The 18,375-nt window shown below is 34.2% G+C and overlaps 1 non-coding gene across 1 annotated transcript; it reads left to right on the forward strand.

Moving 5' to 3' along the window:
• The first annotated feature begins 14,152 nt into the window (after positions 1-14,152).
• On the forward strand, positions 14,153-14,225 carry TRNAR-CCU. Its single transcript has one exon. It is a non-coding gene; the product is annotated as a tRNA-Arg (tRNA).
• The last annotated feature ends 4,150 nt before the right edge of the window (positions 14,226-18,375 follow it).

An 18,375-nucleotide genomic window follows, 5' to 3' on the forward strand; every position in this document is an offset into this window, starting at 1 on the left:
CCATAAGTGACAAATCCTTGTTCCTTCTTTTTAAAGTTCTTAAACTTCTTTTTATCTCCAGTCATGTGTCTTGAACAACCACTGTCAAGATACCACATTGATCTTCTGGATTTAGAAGTCATCTGCAAAATAAGGAAACAATTCATTTAGGTCCCCAACAACTTGTTTGGGTCCTTGGCGTTAGAAAAAAAAAATCTACTTATGAACAGGTACCCAAATATATTTTTTATTAGGAACACCAAGATGTTTGATATTGCATTTGTTTGAAGTATGACCCTTTTTCATGCAATAAAAACATGTAGTAGTACATGCATATGTATCTCTAGAATGATATGTTCCTTTTTCTACCCAAACTCTACGAGTTCTTTTAGTTTTACTTTTAAAACTATGATTATGAGCATGCTTGGTCTTATTTGGATTTTTCTTGAGATTAACCTTTTCACAGTTTTTATCTTCTAAGGCATCTTCAAGATGTTTTTCTAGAATACATATATCAAACATGTAACTTTTACATGATGCACATTCAATAGTTTCTTTTTCTTTACTTTCTAAAATTAAAATTTTACTTTTCAAAAATTCTTCTTCTTCAAGAGATTTTTCAAATTTACTTTGTAAATCTTTAAAATCAGATTTCAGTTTTCTATGAGCAGTATCCAATTTACTAGATTTAATAAGCAATTGTTGAAAAGCGTCATACAAATCATCATAATCATTTTCGGGGCAAGAAGAGTTTACCTCACTATCAGTATCATCATGATTTGCCATCAGACATAAATTTGCTTCTTCATTTTCAGAATTACTGGAATTTGATGAACTTGAGGCATTGTCTTCCCAAGCTATATATGCTTTCTTTTTAAAGAATTTTCTACTCTTCTTTTCTTCACTTTTCTTTGAATTTGGGCAGTCAGCTTTGACGTGTCCAGATTCTCCACATCCATAGCATTTGAAATTTGAGGATGATCCTTGATTATCCTTCTTATTGCTCTTGAATTGATTTTTACCTTTGGCCTTCATGAATTTTGTAAACTTCTTAATCATGAGACTCAGATTTTCATCATCATCTGAATCTTCTTCTTCCTTTTGTCGTTTGCTTTTAACCACTTCGGTTTTAAAGGCTATGTTCTTCTTTCTTCCAATATCTTCTTCATCATTTAATCTGCCTAGTTCAAGCTCATGTTCTCTCAGCTTTCCAAACAGAGCTGCCATCGTCATTGTCGCAAGATTTTGTGACTCCGTGATGGCTGTCACCTTAGGCTGCCAAGTCCTGTTCAAAGATTTAAGAATTTTTATGTTTAATTCATCGGTGTCGAAAGTTTTACCTAGACCTTTGAGATGATTGACGATATGTGTGAATCGTTTCTGCACATCATATATAGTTTCTCCTTGCTGCATCCGAAACATTTCGTATTCTTGGATCAAGGAGTTCTTGCGTGCTCTTTTTACATCGTCTGTTCCTTCATGGGTTACACGCAATATTTCCCACATTTCTTGTGCACTGGTGCATACTGAGATCCTGTAAAACTCATCTAGGGTTAAGGCAGATGAAATTATATTTCTAGCTCTTACATCATATTGGGCTTTTTTATTTTCGTCTGCTGTCCATTGCGAGAATGGCTTTGGTTCCTGCACATCATCTACAATATTAACAAGAACAAATGGACCATTTAAAACAGCATCCCAAATACCCCTATCAACAGATTCCAGAAAAATTTGCATCCTAACTTTCCAGAAAGGATAATTTTCACCAGTAAATAGAGGAGGTCTGTTGATAGATGCGCCCTCGGCAAAGGTTTGATTTTGTCCAACCATTTTCGAAAATTTTGAATAACTATCAAAGCAAGCTCTGATACCAATTGTTGGTATCGCGCAGTGGAATGTTTGAGCGTGCGGACAAAACCAAGAGGGGGGTGAATTGGTTTTTAAATAATAAAATTAATACTTTAAAATTTTTCCAAAATTTATCAAGTAGATCAATAAATAATTTCTTTATAACAAAATAATGGATGAAATAAAGAGATAGAGAAGAAGATTGAACACAAGTATTTATACTGGTTCGGATCAAAAGACCCTACGTCCAGTTGTTAATCTCTTAAAAACGAGATTAACTAAATCACTAACAAGTAACAGATTTACAATCAAATATTTAGAGTGTAAGGAAAGAAAACACCTCTCTTGAATCTCACAAGAGATGAACACCTTTCTCTGAATCACACAGAGAACTTTGACCTTAGCTTTCCTAGCAACAGCAGCAGCACTCAATCTCCTAGAACACCTCTCAGGAAAAGTTATCGCTCTAACCACACTAGGTTTTTCAAAGCTTCAATTGAGAACACTCAGAGAACTCTCTTGCAGTCACAGCACTAGCACTCTAGCTTCTCAAAAAGGTAATTGAGAGGTAACTCTGAAGTTCCTTAAATAGGGGTTCCAAAAATTAGGTCAAAAAGCTGAACAGTCGCGCCCAACTGACCAGGATAATCGATTATCACTAGTGATAATCGATTATTCCAGTGTGGTTTATGGAAAACAAATTTTTGGGCAGATAATCGATTATCAGAAGTAATAATCGATTATTCCAGTGCTTTCTTGAAAAAATTTGTTCAGCTCAGGATAATCGATTATTCCAAGTGATAATCGATTATCATTTTGATATTTCGAGAAATACTAGAATTTTCTTGTACAATACTGCTTCTAACTTAATCCAATTACATTTTACACAATAGCTTTAAACATAATAACATGTAGTCTTCATATTGTCTTCCAGATGGCTTTCAGGCTTCTTTTATCATCATCAAAATCTTGCTTCAGCATTTAGACTTGTATTGCTTTTGCCAACAAAGCTCACCAATGCCTCTCTCTTATAGACAATAACTTCTCATCAAGGAAGCTTTCCATAATATCCCCTTCCTTTTTTATGATTTCGGAATTGGCGAGCTTAGATAGGTGATCAACTACTAGTATCCATCTGATGAGTTGATGGTGATTTATTGTTAATCCTTTTACAGCAAGTGTATTGTTGTCTTGTAGTAGAAAGTCGTCTCTAGAGGGACTTGCAAATGTTTATCAATTATTAGATCACAATCATTACTCATTTAGAATTCAATTTTTAATTAGAGATTTCGAGAATTAAATCTAGAGGACAAGGTTGAGTGCTTTTGTCTTCCCTTTCTCTTCAGATTATAATTTACCTTTCTTTGTCTAAAAATTCTTCAAAATTATTGCCCTGGAAGCACTCTTTTTAGGTAGATTTAGATGCATCCCTACTATCTAGAACCTAGGAAATCTAAAACCAAGGTGATCTCTCAACTCTTAGCAGATTAAAACCCTACATTATTGCTCGAGCCTTTCCTTGCCCAACATCCCCTCTAGATACTTGGTTTTAGCACCAGTACAGGTATGGCAAGCTCTTTGGACCACAATTCAAACTAGTTTCCGAACTTAGTTTGAACCAGTTAAAATTATCATAATTAATCTAAACAACTTGCAACCAATAATCTTAAACAGTAAGTAGACAAAATTATGGTTCTAGGTATGTAAGTTTGAAGTAGGTGTGGTGGGACACTAAGCATGGAGTTAGGGAATCAATTGTGAATATGGGCGATTATAATTAGATGAATTGGATTAAGTTATAATCTGTTTTGGGTGCTACATCAGTAAAGTGTCGCTATTGGTATAGCGCTTAGCAGCATGAGGGAGGCTGCCAAGCGATAGGACTACAAGGGAAGTCCCTAGATCGCGTGGCGCCTGGCAGTGAGGAGTGAACTGCCAGGTGATAGTCTTTGAGACAATAGGCCTGCATGCAGCTTGGCGCCAAGCGGCGAAAGGTTTCTGCCAAGCGGTTTGTGTAGGATTGTCGTCTGGCGGTGCTTAGACAGTGCTAGGCGATAGTGTAGAGGGCAATGTGTTCTTTTAAATTGTGTTTTGGATGTTCGTGATGTGGGACTTAGACCAGGAGATGCTTGATTGTGTCATGAGCAAGTAGGTTCATGGCTGGTGGTGGACACGTGATAATATGAGCGGGAAGGTTCATATTATGATGCTCTCATGTGAGGATACGAGCAGAGAGGTTCGTATGTTTCGTGCTCACACTTGACGGCTACTATGAGTGGGGAAGTTCATAATTGTTAGATCACGTGTGTTGGATTACAGGCGGGGAGGTCCATAGAGTTGAACAACGGGCGGGGAGGTCCATAGAGTTGAACTACGAGCGGGGAGGTTCGTAGAGACAGGACCACGAGCAAGCAGGTTCGTGGAAGCATATTATATCCTGGGTATATGGTCAATTATTTTTGTCACTTGTAGGTTGGAAAAGCTTGGGGCATAAAGGTTCTTGGCCAAGAATTAACTAAAATAAAGTATTTTGGGTGATTCTTTATTTTATCAAATTATGTGTTATTTGTTTATGAGCTCACATTTTTTGTTTGTGTTTGGCGATGATTGTGTGACTTGTCACACGGGCGCAGATGATATTCCAGGTAATGCTGGTGATGCCTAGAGACGAAGAGAGGGCTAGCATGGGTTTTAGATTATGTTTATTGATGAGTCATTATTTTCTTCCATTCCACTAGCCTTTGTGTACCCATTAGACAGTTGTTCAGTGCTTAATTGTTCATCTTTAGAGTATTTTTCATCTGTTGGGCTTTATTGGGCCACTGTTTCGAATTTGGACTAATTTCACATTATTTGGCCTAATTTTTGTTTTTTATTATTTGGTTAAATTACCCTTTTGGGCCCTCTATTTGTCATGAAATTTTATTTTGGTCCTCACGTTTTTCGTTGTCTCAATTTGGTCCTCACCGTTAATTTTGACCAGACGGTGTTAAAGTTAACGTCACGTGTCAATTTCTGGTTTTTAATTTTTAATTTTTAATTTTTATTTTTAATTTTTTAATTTTATTTTCTTAAAAAAAATTATTTTTGACACGTGTCACTTCACAGTCGTGCCATGTGTCAAAGTGACTCAATTTGGTCCCTATATTTGTTTTTAGTTTCAATTTAGTCTCAATTTTTGTAACAATGAAGCAATATTGTTCTTCCTCAAATTGACACTAAATTTAGTTTTTAATAAATTTTATGGTGATATTCTTACTAAAATTAACGTTTTTATTAAATATTTCTATAAATATTTTAAATTAACTTTAAATTCTACACAAAACATTAGACTTTGATTTTGTTTTGAACTTGAAATTTAGTTCCTAAATTTATGTGTGACAAATTATTTGATTTTTAATCTTCACCAAGTTTGTATAATATGATACACTTGATGCCTTTATATATGATGACAAAATTGTTAATTTTTGAAATTAAGTTTGGGGTTTAACTATGTTTAATAATAAAACTAAAAAAAAATTATTTAAAAATATTTCTATAAATATTTAATAAAAATGTCAATTTGATTAAGAATATCATCATAAGTTGTATACAAAGATTAAATTGAGTCTAAATCTAAGGAGGGACAATATTGCTTCATTTTTACAAAAATGGACTAAATTGAAACTAAAAACAAATATAGGGACCAAATCGAGTCACTTTGACACGTGGCACAACGGTGAAATGACACGTGTCAAAAATAAAAAAAATTCAAAAAATTCAAAAAAAAAATTCAAAAAAAAATTCAAAAAAAAATTCAAAAAATTCAAAAAAAACCAAAAATTGACACGTGGAATTGATTTTAACACCGTCTGGTCAAAGTTAACGGTGAGGACCAAATTGAGTCATTTTTAAGAAAATGAGGACCAAATATAGATAACGAAAAACGTGAAGACCAAAATGAAATTTAATGACAAATAGAGGGACCAAAAGGGTAATTTAAGATAATTATTTTTAGGCATTTGGGTGAAGCAATTTTGGAGCTTGGACATCAATATTCAGTTGAAGAGAGTTGCCACATCATTTCCATGTCATTTTCACGTCAGCAGAGTGAATGGGTCAACATTAGAGGACCAGGAGTGGCATTTTTGTAATTTTGAGTATCAGAGTGGCAATTTTGTAAATATGAGTGGCAGACTTGAGGTGACCACAAGAATAGGGTTTCTTTTCCATGCACCAGCCGCACACTTCATCACCTACCTTTCTCCAACCTCCATTTTCGCTCTCCAAGCTTCCATGGAAGTGCCCCTTGCGGTTTTCACATTTTTGGGTAGTTTTTATCGTTTTTATGCACATTTGACTGCACCCATTGAGATTTTACGTTTTGAATTCGTTTTCTATCTTGGGCAGCTCATTTTGTGGGTTTTATAAACTTGGAACACCACCCATTAATGGGGTTTTCGTGTTTATATATCACAACACCGTTTTACATTCCATTGAAGCTTTGAAATCTCTCTTTTTGCTCTTAATTTGCGTTTTCAGAATTCATAGTTTAGGGATTTTGAGTTTGATGTTCTGTTTCAGATTCGAATTGGTTGATTGTTCCATTTTCCATGTCTAGCTAAGTTTTGCAGTGCACTCTAATTGGTTGAAGAAACTGAATTGAAACCATGAGGTTAATGTTTTGCAGTGCACTCTAATTCCTATTTTCTCTTCATCCTATTCAATTTCGTAGCTTTGAATGAAATAGAATTTGTGATGCTTAATCACGGGTCCATGTTTTCCACAATTTCAGAACCCTTGGCATGCTCAGTGAGTTCAGATTTTGGCCACAGTTGCTTAATATGTGTGTGTGTGTGTGTGTGTGAAATTGAAAGAAGGATGTGTGTTATGCTTAATGGCATAATGAAGTTGTGTTAATTTTCGCATAGTTGATTAATTTGGATTTCATGAGAGTAAATTGGATAAGATAATTGATTTAGTAACCTGTGATTGGTGGATTTTCAGTGGAATCAAGGAATCAGTACATTTTGAATTTTGTGTTTAATTAAGTTTCACTGTTTCTATTAGAATTTAGCAATTTTGTGTGAATCTGCAACCCCCCTTGTTATTGTTGTGTTCATCTGGAAATTGAAGTTTTGAATGAAAATATTGGTCGTTGGGAGACGACTTGGTTCACTTTCATATACTGCATTTTAAGTGTTTTAATTTGGTGGGGATACGGCCTCTATCATTTATCTACGATTTTAATTTTTAGTCAGTTATTTTGAGAACTTGTAAAACGATTATGGTTTTTATGGATTTTGTTATTTTGAATTTTAAGCGTTGTATAAATTTTAAAATTTCCCATGCTTGGGAATAATAAATTATGACGTTTGAATTTCAATTATGATTTATTTATTTTATTTAAGTAATTTCCAGTAGGGACGTTACAAAAATTCCCTTACATCAAGTCCAAGAAAACTTTACTTCACCCTTTTTAGGTTATATCACACATAAAATCAATTACATTCATCATACCTCCTCATACATGTATATGCATATCGACTAATTCCTCATAACATTCAAAATAAGAAATAAAAGCAGTTTTATTACTAACTAGCACAAAAAGTCCCACCCAAAGAAGTTCTCATAGAGATGCCCCTAAAGGAATTTCTCCTAGTGCCAGACAGATGATGCTCAACACCAGTTTCGACGCCTAGAAAGCCTAGTGTTCGCCCAACGAAGGCACCTCTAGAGCTCCTAGGATTTAATTTGAATTATTGGTGCCCAATGACCCTAGGTGGTGCCCGTCGACACTAAGTTAGTGAGCTCTCTGACTTTGGTGTCGCCCAACGAGGATTGTGCTCGCCTAGCAAGAGTCAAACCAGAGATCCTCATTGCCTAAGTGGTGTTCAGTGGTATATTAATACTCCAAACACCCCTCTTTGAGCTTTAATTGAGTAATTTGACAACTCTTGAGTTAATCCCCACTTAATAAATGTTCTAATACATAAATTTTTGGTTCTTAACTCAAGTAGGGCCAAACTTCTCAATTAAAGGATCTCACAGAGGCATTTCAAATCCACAGACAAACTAGAAACTCGTGCTTTAAACATACCACAATGCACATAAAAAGAACACACATATCTATAACATATTAAGCAAGGTACATATCAATTTAGATGACAACTCAACACAATCAACTTGACATATTGACATAAAATTAAACGATCACATATACATATATTCCACTAAACTATTCAAGTGTAATTAGGTTCACTCATCTTAAAAACAGTTCTATTGACCCCTAAACACCAAAGCACATTCAACTCCAAAGGATGTTATGTGTTCCTGTATGGAACCAAGCGATCTCAAGAACCTTCGACCTTCCTTCCTATTCTCTTTCCGACTCTTTTTGTGACTGCTTCTGGTGTGGACTCCAGAGGTGGGGTACATGCAGGCACTCTAACGCTCAAGTCAAATAGTAATTCGATGTGGGGCATATGTAAAAAAGTGATAAAAGCATACCTCCACCTTTAGCTAATAGACCCTATTTTATATTATTTGTTTTCTAATCATGTCATTATTACTCGCAGACCGTTCTTATTCTTTGCATCAATGTTAATATGCTCTATTAGCATCGTACCATAACTGCCAATGATTGTTACATTCCTTTCTACCTGAGATTATACGCCTTTGTCTACACACATGTACACCAACTCCTCTACCCTAGGCTAGGATGCCCACCTTTCCATCATTGGGTCAAGATGTACAGGGCCAAAATGGGCTGAGATATACCTGGCCATTGTGCCATGCCAACTTGCCCATCTCTTCCTACACCTGCTAGGTTGGAAACGTTTCCTCACACCTCCTTGAGTCGAGATATGGACGACCTGCTCCAAAGCTAGCTGAGACGAGATAGTGTCGGCCTCCTCCTACGTTGCAGATATACCGACCGACTTACCTATACATTATGTATATACATAGAAACATTGTAACATCTCTACTGGAAATTACTTAATTAAAATAAATCCATATATATATATATATATATAAGAATAATTAAGTTCAAACATTGCACTTTATTACTCCCAAAACGTGGGAAAAATTAACACAATAATAATAGCGCCATAAATTTAAAGAAAACTAATAGTACTTCTATTACAATTTCCAAAATCTGCCAAAACAATGAAAACCCTAAGAATTCTCTAACTCAAAATCCCCAGGATAACCCTCTCTCCGTCTCAGGTGTTAGCAACATCACCTGTATCATCCATTGCTCCCGTGTAAAGAAATACACGATCATCGCTAAGCACAAACAGAAAGGGTGAGTTCAACAAAATATAAGAAACATATCAGTTAAATAATATAAATACACCCCAATTATATTCTCATAGTTAAATCCTAATCACATCCTTAATACCCCTAAGGCTTTTAAACCTCCAATTTACAACAAAGTTAGCCATGGACTCAAGATTCATGATGCTCACACGAATCTGCCCGCTCGTGGTCCTGCCTCTACGAACCTCCCCGCTTGTAGTCCTACTCTACGGACCTGCCCGCCCGTAGTCCAACACATGTGATCCACCAGCTACGTACCTCCCCGCACTCAACATCTATCAACTGTGAGCACGAAACATACGAACCTACCTCGCTCGTATCTCCATAGGAGAGTAATTGAGTATGAACCTCCCCGCTCATACTATCACATGTCAACCATCATCCATGAACCTATCCGCTCATGGCATAACATCTCCTTATCCATGTTCGCATCAATGCGTACAAGCAATACCCACAAACTGCACTAAACTCGCTTGGGCTAGAAGCCTTAGCTTAAACGACCAGGCCTGTCTCGCTCAAGCTAAGATTCCTCGGCTAAGCGAGCGTGCTACCATGGTTCAAGTGCGAAGACTCGCTTAGGCGAGCTCGTCTCGCCTGGGCGAGACCTCCCTTCGCTCAACACAACATCACTTGCCTAGGCAGTGAGACATCAGATCACACACTCCTCAGTTGCGATTTCTCGCTTAGGCGAGTACCTCTCGCTTGAGCGAGGTACTCTGTCGCTCAAACGATGGGCTCCTCGCCTGAGCGAGCCCCTCGAGCACAACCTCACCACTACGCGATTTCTCGCCTGAGCGAGATGTGTAGACACAACCCAAAATTTTGTTTCTGCTATTCTCGCCTAGGCGAGCCTAGTTAGCTTGAGCGAGAAAAGTAAATATTCTCCCTGTAATGCGCGCATAAACCTATCCCCAAAAGCCCCAAAACCAATTCAACCAAGCCAAGCGATACATCACAAGATTTAACATTTTGTGCGTGATTTGAACATCAAATTGGTCACTCCAATTGCGAAATCAGACCTTAAACACCAATAGTACAACAAATTCCCATAATTCCCATACAATGCATAACAAATTGACCAAAACAACATAGCAACAATTTCACCTCTGATTCATACCATAAGGAGCACGAAAATTCATGATCAAACACAATTATACATGCATTTCAGAGTACACGAAAATTCACAATCATAAAAGCACGCAAAAGAACTCCACTAACCTATGAATCCTTGCTTCAAAAGGTTGTCTAACCTTGGCTTTGTGATATCTAAGAACCCTCCTTTTGCTCTCTCAACCACTACAACTTTGCTCTCAATCCCAATTTACTTTCCCACTCAAAATTCGTGCTCCCTTCTCACTCTAGGTTCAGAATTCTAAAACCCTTCTAATTGCCTAATTCTCCTCTTTTATATGGCTCCTAATTGTGGTAAAAAAAAAATAAAACAAAAATGGTCTTTTTAATGTTTATTATTACCTTCCATAGGCCATTATGGGTTGTTTCTCCCAACTCCCTTGGCTGCCCATTGTCTCTAGGGCTTTCCCACCCTTTCAGATTCAGACCACAAGTATTTTAGCAAAAATAAAGAGATTAATGTGTTCTCATTAAGAGTTGAACCCACAACCCATCAATTACCAAGTCAAATGCACAACCAATTCAACCAATTCACATTTATGATAATTCCTAAAATTTTAGGATTATATTATCACGTCTAACATTCAAATATATTAACAAAATAATGCATAAATTAAAATAACACACAATTGGCATACATAGGACTCAAACCCTGGTCCTCTCACACAATTAAGTACTCTCAACCATTTGAGCTAGTACTTTTCCACATCACAACAATTAACATTAAATGCCATATAAGCTTCCACTACCCGCATTTATTAAACAATTATTTATTTATTTATTCAATTTTCCCGAGTCTTACAAACATCACAAGAATAATTAGGCCATACAATTGTGATCACTGATGGCATAGACTCTAATTAATGACTCAAATGACACATGCAACCAAGAGAGAATTGCATGCAAGAACAAGATAGATTAGATTGAAAAAAAATAAGGCAAAATCAAACGAAAAAACTGATTGAGTGGAAGAAAAGAGATCGCCGAAATGATCATTCCAATGAACTCAAATCTTCAAACAAATGAACAGGGGGTAAAAAAGTGTACAAGGAAAGCAGAAAACTCTAGAAAAGTGATTTCTAAAAATATAATGTGCTTTAAAATAATGAAAGTCATTTATAAATTTGTTTATTTATACTTAGACATTTTAGTATTAAAATAATCAATTCTCAAGACACAACCAATTTTAAAATATTATTTCTAAGTTCTATAAAATTTAAAATTAAATTACTTCCACAAACTCCGTTCATTCGAATAATTAAAATTGTCATGATAATTCGAGAAATGCACTCTCTATTGCAGAGATGGGATAAAGTTTCATTGTAAATGTAACGTCCCATTTAATAAATATGCTTAATTAAATGAAACATCACATACATATAAAGGGCAATGTCATGGAGTATAAGTGTCACTCCTTACAGTTATCCAAAATATACTAGAAAAGGAACCAGGGCACACCACGATGCCATGAACAGAAGAACAAGAATAAAATGTTTGACAGTTATTCAAAATACATGTTCAAAGAGCAAAGTAGTACATAGGCCACAGTGCCTTAAAAGAGTGTTTGGAGCAAGGGGATCCAACCCAAGATTTTGCTACGTTGCGGAGTTTCTACTACCTTGATGACCACTAGGGGTTTCCACATCTGCTCACATCAATAAATTGATGATCATCGCAAAAGGAGAAAACCACACACAAAACACACAAGCAAACAAAAAGGATAAGCTACAGTAAAAAGGTTTTATCATACAATTGAACATGCAATTTAGAAGTCAAGAATACATGAATCAACCAAGCATGTGATAACAAACAAGCAAGACTCTAAGACTCAATTATTCGGATACATATAATCAGTCAGATTCACTGGATGCTTGCATTTATGGTTGCCTCTACTACTCTATAGAGCCATTGCCAATGGGTTTCACCTTACCACGCACAAGGTTAGCTTTCAAGCATCTAAGGTCATTATCCTGCCAAAGACTAGGGCCTCCTGCTATTCTCACCACTTGAGTCAGTACACTCTATGTGAGACTCACTGACTCTTTAGAGCTTCAGGATGCAATCCTTAGTTGAATCCTTACTTAATTATATATTGAGGCACCACCAAGAAACCTTACTAAAGCGTTCGTGGAATTACGTCCATTACCTGAGGCACCATCATGAGCTCTCACCAAGAGGGTCATGGAATTACGTCCATTACATGAGGCACCACCATGAACTCTCACCAAGAGGTTCATGGAATTACGTCCATTACATGACGTCACCACCATGAACTTTCACCAAGAGGATCATGGAATTACGTTCATTCCATACCATAGTCATGTCTCACCAACCAAATCATAGACTTATCATACATACCAATCTCATGCAAATATTCCACCAACCATCCAATCATGTTTCATACGCATATTCATACCCAACTCATCAATTCCAGCCCATAAACCATTTAATACATGCATATTCACACAATTCATGTTTCATATAGAGTAATTCAATCAATCACATGACCATCACCAAAAACAAAGAAGAAAACAACACTTGAGCATGTCCCTGTCCAGTTCTCGCTCAAGCGAGCTCCTTTCTCCTAGGCAAGAGCTCGAACAGTGGGTGAGAATACCAAATTTTCTCCACTATTCATGCATGTCAACACATAGATTCATCAAGAGTAAGGCACAATATATTTTCATACCATTGTAAACACCATACAATCACCAAAAGTACAAAATAGAGCTGAAAAACAAGCAAGATACATTAAAAGCACGAAACCCTAGCTTCCCTTACCTGGAAAATGCTAGCAAAAGACACAAACACCCAAACAGCTGAGCACTATAGCTCTAGGAGCAGATTCATGAGCTGGAAAATACTGGCACAGATAGAAAATGAGGTTATCAAGATGAACCTTTGTTGGAACGACGAAAAATAAGACTAGAGAGGAGAGGATATGGGTTGAAGACCAACTTACGTGGAGTAGAAATAGGTTTGAGCTAGCTTGAAGAGGGATGAAGCCAAACCCTAGCAGAGCTCTGTTGGAGGAGAAATGAGAGAGTGAGTGAACTGTTTGGCAAAGTGGAGAATGAAAGAGAACAAATGACTTTAAGGGGGAGTCTTGGATACCTTATGGACCTGCCTTAGGTATAACATATTAGGACAGACCCTTAAACAATGGGACGAAGAATAAGTGGACCTTACAGTAAACCATCCCTCTTATATATTTACATATTTACGAAGCTTTTCCCATATAGATATGACCGTAATATATTTGTTAGTTGAAAAAAATATTTTATAAAAATATCACTGACATGAACGTGGTTCTAAAATATTGTTTTCTATGCTATTACTACTTATAGATTATCCTTTTTTATCTAAAAAAAATAATGAGTTTCTATTTTAAATATAATTCTATATTTAATTAACGTGACAAATTATAATTTTGTACCACAAATGCTACAATGAGCTAACGATAATGAAGAAGGACCGAATAATACATACGTCGATAACCTTGAACGTGGTTAAAAGTTATTTTATGTTACATTGATGTACCCACTAATTTGTAATTCAAAGATTCAACACACTTGACAATTATAGTCTATTACAACTAATTTATAATCTTTTTTTTAATCCTCCTTTCTTTCTTTTTTCTAATTTTATAATTTTAACAAATTTTAAGGGTATTCTAAACACTTCATAATATAGGCAACATAAAGGGGGAAAATTTTAAGTGTATTCCAAACATTTTATTAATTAATTTTATTGCCACGAAAATTAAAACTTTGAGTATGTTCCTTTTTTCTATCTTTATGATTTTCTTTTCTGAGGGATGATGAGTTTGAGTCCTTTTGTTATTTTTAAATAAAGGACAAATAATAGTAAGTTGTAATCTATAATATCAGGTGCGCTTGTAGCTCAGTGGATAGAGCGTCTGTTTCCTAAGCAGAAGGTCGTAGGTTCGACCCCTACCTGGCGCGCTTTTTGGATTTTTTACATTTGTATATTCTTAACTACCACTCAAGAAAGCTATTGTTAAAACAGAAGGGTGTATTTTCATAATAAAATTTTACTAGCAAATATTTCCAACGATTTTTTATTTTATTTAAATAAAAATTTTGCTAAATCAAAGAAGTTTTTTTGTTTGTTCTTTTTATCTTTCATTAATTTAGCCTTCTTAAAAGTTTGTTGAGAAGTTTTTTTTAACTTTTTTCATTAATGTAGTCTTCTTCAAAGTTTGTTGAGGTAACTCTGATTTAATAAAAAAGTTTTTCATAGTCAACTATTAATTTTAATGGAGTTTTACACTTTAATTCATACAAGTCTTGAAAATAAATTGTGTCAATATTAACATGAAAATTATTGTTGTAAACATACTCCTTTGAAGTAAAAATGTCATCCTAACTTCCAAAATGGTCGAAAAAGTATGATTTTGACAAATCTAATAGTACTAAATTGTTCTCTTGAATTGTGTATTAATATATGATGATAAGTTAAAGTGAGCCTCAAATTACTACCCTAAGCTTCTTGTAAGATCTGTCAAAATCTTGAGATACATACAAAATTTCTCTAGCAAAGAGACTATTAATAAGTATATTGTGGACTCTTAGAATATATGTTATTTGTAACTAGACTAACTTCATTGATGTCCCCAATATAACTACAAGTGAGCATTCCCTATTAACTAAATGACCAATAACCCCTATAACATCTTATTATCTTACTGATCATGTTAATTAGGTAACGAAAAAATAAAAAAAAGGGATATCGTCAGTGGCGGATCTTGACCAAGAGTTTTGGAGGGGTTAGAATAATATAATTTTTTGATCATTTGATTGGACCATTAGTATATAACACTTTAAAAAATTACTCTTCTATAAAACAATTGGATCGTTAGATTGGATTCTTAGTATAATGCTTTAAATACTTTAAAAGATGTGAAGAAGTATAATTTAACTTATTTTCATCTTCACGTGAAGTTTCTCTTTTACTACTTCTACAAAATAAATCCATTATTCTAATCTTCATCAATATGTTTTTTTAAAATATATTAAAAAATAACTTATCATAATCTAATAATAAAATATTGAGGGACATAAGTATTAGAAGAAAAATATATTATAGTCAAGTTACAATTAAAAATCGGTTATAAAAAAACACAATACATTATTTTTTTTCTTCTATAATCATAAAATATAAGTATACAAAAGGCTCATGAGATAAAAAATAATTTTAATAACTATTAAACTAATATTTCATCATCAAGTAAGACAGGAGAGAGTTACATTTTTTTTCTTCAAGAAATGAAGGAAACAGATGAGAAATGAGAGCAAACATAATAAGTATGTGTTTAAAAAAGAAAAAATATATATGATAGTGAGAGATAAGTATAATTTTGTAAAAAATTAAAAAAGCAATGACAAAGAAAATAAAAAAATATTTTAATAAATATTTGGTTTAATTACTATTTTGGTTATTGTTTTAAAAAATGTAAGTTCATCTTCCCGTTTTTTTTTAGTTTCAATTTAGTCGCAATTTTTTAGTTGCAATTTAATATTTTTAGACAAAAAAAAGATACTAGAAGACTAATTAAACCTAAATATTTTTTTTATTTTTTATTATATTGGATTTTATGTTTTATTATTTATTAACATTAAATATTATATTTTATAAAAGAAATAAAGAGACACAATTTAATTATCTTCAATTTCTAAAATATACTATTTATAATTTTCAAAATTTTTAAAATTTTTAAAAATTCAAAAAATGGACATATAATTTAAAAAAAAATAAAAAATATTTGGGAGGGCCTAGGTCTCTCCCTGCTCCTATGATGCTTCGCCTTTAGATATCATTGTGATATTCAATTTGGAGAATGATATTAATGCCACATTCAAAAAAGATGAGAATGTGAGTGATAAGTAATGGCATTATTCACCAAGATTATTTTGATAAGATCAAAATTTGAGTTCTTGTAACTTTAAACTTCATAAAGTTTTTCCAAAGAGAAAACTTAATTTTCTTTCAAAATTCATATATCCTTTCATTGCATTACAATTGCATATTTTTACATGTTAAATTATGCATGACTCTAAACAACCACAGCCTATTAAATTCCATATTAATTTCCACTTATTAGTTTTTAATGTCCATTAATAATTAACTCTCACTAATGTTGTCTTTGATTTCCATTATATGAATGGTTTACCTTCTCTTATGATTTTCAACCTTCCCCTGCAACAATGCAACAACCTAATTAAATGACATAACTAAAATTGTAAAGAAAACCCAAAATTATAAATGATTTCAAGCTTTTTCTGGAAAAATACGTACCCATATTTGTCCACCTCGGCGAACATTTGTTGACATTGCCCGCCGTCCCGCTTCTATTTGTCTAGATGTTATCCAAGCTGGCTCAAGTTCCTGAAGAGTATATCTTTCGAAGCAAATATTATTACCTCGATAGGATATTCCCTTCATTCTTCCTCTATGTTGTTTACAAAATCTGGTTCTTTGGGGGTTATAATTGATGGTTGTTTTTCAATTCCAACCTAATTAAATGACATAACTAAAATTGTAAAGAAAACCCAAAATTATAAATGATTTCAAGCTTCTTAATAGTTAGAGTAAACATGTGCTTAAGTCTGCATATATTGATCTAGAAAGTTTGATGCAAATCTAATTGAGATGTGGACTTACAGAATTTTAAGAGTCATAATTACAATATGGAATATCATATAATTACACTATAAATATTATTGATGTTGGGAATATTTAGGGGTAGTGAAAATATGAGATATATGAGATAGGACTTACGAAATTTTAAGAGTCATATAATTACAATATGAAATATCATATAATTACACTATGAATATTTGATGTTGGGAATTTTTAGGGGTAGTGAAAATATGAGATATATGATAAATATAAGAGATATGCTATATGGGGAACTTGTTATTTTTTTTAAGTTGTTTTTCTTGTTCCTGTTTCATTTGGCTAAGTTTGTTTAGTATTTTGTGGAATATGAGACAAGATTGAGGAAAACGTTAATTTTTTGTGTATTTCCAAGTTACGGGTTCAAATATTCATGAAAGTGTGATATTTGACGTTATTTTTCGTATTTTGGAAGCGTCGGGTGGTCGCTGGGCGAATGTTTTGGTCGCTGGGTGACTATGTCTTTTTTTGATATGCGCAGTTTTAGTAAAATTGACTTTTTTGACTCGTTAACCGTTGGAGACCAGTTTTTTATCGCAAGGTCCCTATAGTTTGGTTGTTGACAACATTGACCTTCGTTGCTTGTTTGGTGCATAACTTTCTCCATAGTTATTCAATTAAGTTGGTTCTTATTGCATTTGGTTCTTGATTCAATCATCTTTAATTTGAATATAAATACAAAATTTTTGAAGCTTTACACAAGCTGCAGTTTTATTTCTAAAATCCCAAATCGTTTGAAATGTGATTTATAAAGCATGAGATTGAATGTGATCTTGTTATATTATGTATGAAATGGAAAACATGACTGTATGGTTGGTGGTGGTTTGGCATGAGAATTGAATGCTTGATATGACATGTAGATTTTGTTGGTAAAAGAGTTTCAAGGGAAACTCTTGGTGATGGTGGTTAGTGTATACCTTGATATATGAAATGTATAGATAAAGGAAGGTATCCTGAACTCTAAAAATTATTCACACTCACATAGAGTAGAATAATTTATATGGTGAGAGTGGCAGGAGGTCCTAGTCTTGGGACATATATTAGAGGATTAACCCTATGTGTGTCTAGACTCTGCAGAGTTTAGAAGCCAGCACAGGCGCATACTTCCTTTAGAATTCTATATCAAGAGTATGATCCGGATATTGAGTCATAGAGTCTTGAAATTGGTTGCTTTCACATGATTTGGGTGCCTACTGCTTTGTCTGTGCATAATATGATATGACTATTGATTTGCTCTATAACTAAAACAATTTTTGCTCTAGCTTACCCTTTCTTTTGGTGTATGTTTCTTTGCTTGGTTTCTTTTTTTTGCAATGATCACCAATTTATTGGTGTGAGCAGATGTGGAAACCTCTGGAGGTACTCAGGGGTAGAGATGTTGCTGTGTAAAGTGGTCCCCATGATCTGGGTTATGGC

Source organism: Vigna unguiculata, chromosome 11, assembly GCF_004118075.2.
Source record: "Vigna unguiculata cultivar IT97K-499-35 chromosome 11, ASM411807v1, whole genome shotgun sequence".
NCBI classification, from domain to species: Eukaryota; Viridiplantae; Streptophyta; class Magnoliopsida; order Fabales; family Fabaceae; genus Vigna; species Vigna unguiculata.